At 28.4% G+C, this 4544-nt stretch overlaps 1 pseudogene; it reads left to right on the plus strand.

Annotated features, from left to right (window-relative positions):
- The first annotated feature begins 2969 nt into the window (after positions 1-2969).
- LOC107030213 lies at positions 2970-4196 on the plus strand (annotated as a pseudogene).
- Positions 4197-4544: the final 348 nt, after the last annotated feature.

Here is a 4544-nt window from a genome sequence, read left to right on the forward strand (position 1 = left end):
GGTATATATTCTCTTACTTGGTTTACTATTCCTAAAAATGATTGTAATTTCTTTTTTGTATCTATATTTTCATCAAGATTAACAATCTTCTGTACTATATGTGTTTGCATTTTTATTCCATTTTTATCTATTTGTATTCCCAAGAATTCTATCAGGGGTTTCATTATTTCTACTTTCCTTTTACTTAAGTTTATGCCTGAGTGTTTAATTATATGTATGAATTTTTCTAATAACTTTATATGTTCATCTTGTGTTTTCGAGTATAATAATATGTCGTCTATATAAACAATACATTTTTCTAATTGGTTAAAATAGTTATCCATAAAATGTTGGTATTTTCTTGGTGCATTTTTGTATCCAAAGGGTAAAATATTCCATTCATAGAAACCTTGCGGTACTGTGAATGCTGTTAGCTGTTTAGATTCTTCTTCTAATTTCAAGTGATAAAATCCTGATTTACAATCGAATTTACTAAAATAGTTATATCCTTGTATCTGTCTTATTTTTAGTATCTTATTTGGTATTGGGTAATTATATGTTTTAGTTTTAGCATTTAAGTTGCGATAATCTATAACCATTCTACTTTTATCTCGTTTTCGTTCACTACGTTTATTAACTATAAATGCTGGATGTGTATGTTTACTGTTGCTCTCTTGTATATAATTATTTTTAACAGTTCATCTATATGCATTTTGAATTCTTCTAAATCATCAAAATTATATTTTAGTGGTTTTTGTGTTATTATACTTTTTTCATCTATTAATTCAATTTTTACTTTCGTCTTATGCTTCTCCCATCCTTGTAATGGATTTTCACTATATAATAATTCTAGTTGTTCGTTAATTATCTTGATTTTATCTATTGTAAATATTATTAATTTCTAATTGTGTTATTTGATTTTTACTTATATTTTCCATTTGTTGGTTTATCTTTTCACTTCCTTTTATCCATTCTGTGGGTTTATGTTGCTTGTTATATACTCTTTTTGCTCCTATTTTATTTCCGCATGGTGTGGTAAACCACCAATGTGTTTTTGTTATAATATGTAGGTAAAATCTTTCTAAAAACGGCAGTCCTAATAACATATCTTTTGTTGTAAATTCAAAATTATACATTTCTTCTATTGTTAGTATTTTATCCCATATTTGTATTTTTATGTTTTTTGCTTTATATATGATCATACTACCTTCATTATTAAATCCTGTCACTACCATAGGTGTTTTTAATTTTTCCCATTTATCTTCTGATAAACAATTATATTTAATAATGAAGGTAGTATGATCATATATAAAGAAAAAAAATAAAAAAACAAATATGGGATAAAATACTAACAATAGAAGAAATGTATAATTTTGAATTTACAACAAAAGATATGTTATTAGGAATGCCGTTTTTAGAAAGATTTTACCCACATATTATAACAGAAACACATTGGTGGTTTACCACATAATGCGGATATAAAATAGGAGCAAAAAGAGTATATAACAAGCAACGTAAACCCACAGATTGGATAAAAGGAAGTGAAAAGATAAACCAACAAATGGAAAATATAAGTAAAAATCAAATAACACAATTAGAAATGTTCATATTTACAATAGATAAAGTCAAGATAATTAACGAACAATTAGAATTATTATATAGTGAAAATCCATTACAAGGATGGGAGAAGCATAAGACGAAAGTAAAAATTGAATTAATAGATGAAAACAGTATAATAACAGAAAAACCACTAAAATATAATTTTGATGATTTAGAAGAATTCAAAATGCATATAGATGAACTGTTAAAAAATAATTACATACAAGAGAGCAACAGTAAACATACATGTCCAGCATTTATAGTTAATAAACATAGTGAACAAAAACGAGGTAAAAGTAGAATGGTTATAGATTATTGCAACTTAAATGCTAAAACTAAAACATATAATTACCCAATACCAAATAAGATACTAAAAATAAGACAGATACAAGGATATAACTATTTTAGTAAATTCGATTGTAAATCAGGATTTTATCACTTTAAATTAGAAGAAGAATCTAAACAGCTAACAGCATTCACAGTACCGCAAGGTTTCTATGAATGGAATGTTTTACCCTTTGGATACAAAAATGCACCAGGAAAATACCAACATTTTATGGATAACTATTTTAACCAATTAGAAAACTGTATTGTTTATATAGACGACATATTATTATACTCGAAAACACAAGATGAACATATAAAGTTATTAGAAAAATTCATACATATAATTAAACACTCAGGCATAAGCTTAAGTAAAAGGAAAGCAGAAATAATGAAACCCAGATAAAATTCTTGGGAATACAAATAGATAAAAATGGAATAAAAATGCAAACACATTTAGTACAGAAGATTGTTAATCTTGATGAAAATATAGATACAAAAAACAAATTACAATCATTTTTAGGAATCGTAAACCAAGTAAGAGAATATATACCAAAATTAGCAGAATATCTAAAACCATTACATAAAAAACTTAGGAAAGATATTGAATATCCTTTTGATGATAAAGATAAAGAACATATAAGACTTATCAAGAATTTATGCAAAAAATTACCAAAACTATATTTTCCAAATGAAGATAAACGATTTATATATATTATAGAAACAAACTCAAAGTAACCATAGTTATGGAGGAGTTTTGAAATACAGATACGATAACGAACAGATTGAACATCATTGCAGATATTACTCAGGATCATATACAGAAGCACAACTAAAATGGGAAATAAATAGAAAGGAGTTATTTGCACTATATAAATGTTTATTAGCATTCGAACCATATATAGTTTATATTGAACTTATTGTTAGAACAGATAATACACAAGTTAAATGGTGGATCACTAGAAAATTACAGGATTCAGTAACAACGAATGAAATACGAAGATTGGTATTAAATATACTGAATTTTACATTTGTAATTGAAGTAGTCAAAATTGACAAAAATATGATTGCAGACTACCTATCAAGACAAAGCTACCCAAACCGAACAAGATAATCCAATGGAAAATATACTCAAAACCTTAACTACACTTTGCACAAAAGTGGACAGTACAGGCTTGAGAGTACAAAAGCTAGAGACTAATGAAGAGATACTGAAGTCTAAAGCTATAAGTCAGCAGCATGACTATAAACATGCGGAGCTACGTCGTTCGACAGACAGTAAACAGCCAGAGCTAGAAGGAGACGTTGGGAAACTCCTTAAAACCCACAACGTTGTTAATATTGCAGGTACTAGCACAGGAGCTATGGAAAAAACTACTCCAACAAATACAAATCTAAATAGCCTATTTACAAAACCATTTATTCCAAAAATCCAAATAATAGATACTCCAACACCACAAACATCCACACATGCAGCCAGCCTACATAAAGAAAAGAAAATATATAACCATATTTCCCAAACTTACATTGAAAATATATACAAAACACAAACCTTTTTAAACCTTAATCCTAGATCTACCACGACTACCGAAAAAACCCAAGATTATTTAACCCAAAAACTACAAGGTTACAACAGACTGATTGCACAACCAAAGACAAATCCCAATCTAGTCAAAACTTGTTATAATTATGGATTATTGAGTACATTTTATACATATACAGGAGAAGAGATAAGTGGAATCCCAGAGATCCACAAATCATTTTTAACATATAAAAAGATAACAAAAGGAAATTTATTTTTTATTAAATTCTATACAACACCAGCTGAGATACTCTACAATGATATAAAACCGATGATCCAGGTAGTACAAATTGGATTAACTCGGGAGATGATAATACCGGAAGAGATAAGACAACAACCAGAGATACCAAAAGTTGAGATACCCAGTTTTTATGCAAATAAAAGAATAATTGGGTTATCAACTATAATACAAGAATTAGCTAATAATTATTTACAAGGAAATGCTATATGGAGTTATTATTAAAGAGACCATTTAATGATCTACGCCAATTCGCGAGAAGTAAGACAAGCAGATATGGAAGAAGTCCAGAAATGGATTTTATCTCTACTGAAACCAGAATCTACACCAACAACTAGAGCACTAAAGAAAGGATTTATTTCTGAAGAATTATTAACAAAATACTGCAAGTTAATCGGACACAAATATCCGGAACACATATGCTCGAAATGTAACGAAGGAGATGATACTATCCCCGAAGTCCAATTCAAATAATGAAAGCCAGAAAGCTTGCAAGAAAAGATAGGAGAAGAAGAGATAGACATCAGAAAAGATATGTAATGTTTTTTCATTGTTAGCAGTAAAATAAACGTCTAAGTCAAGTATAGACTTAGTCAAAAGTTACTTTTAGAAAAGTAACTTTATGAAAAGTAAAAAAAAAAAAGAAAAAAACAAAAAAAAAAGTCTTTTGTTTTCTTGTGTCGGCCAAATTAAAAAGGGCCATGTGTAAAGTAGAATAGTAGAATGTGTCGGCCACTTGGCCAAAGTAGTAAGTTTTCCTTGTATAAAAAGAGGGCTCCCCCTCATAATAAAATCATCCTTTACAAGAAACTCTCTCCTCTT

This window comes from Solanum pennellii, chromosome 9 (genome assembly GCF_001406875.1).
Source record: "Solanum pennellii chromosome 9, SPENNV200".
Classification (NCBI taxonomy): Eukaryota; Viridiplantae; Streptophyta; class Magnoliopsida; order Solanales; family Solanaceae; genus Solanum; species Solanum pennellii.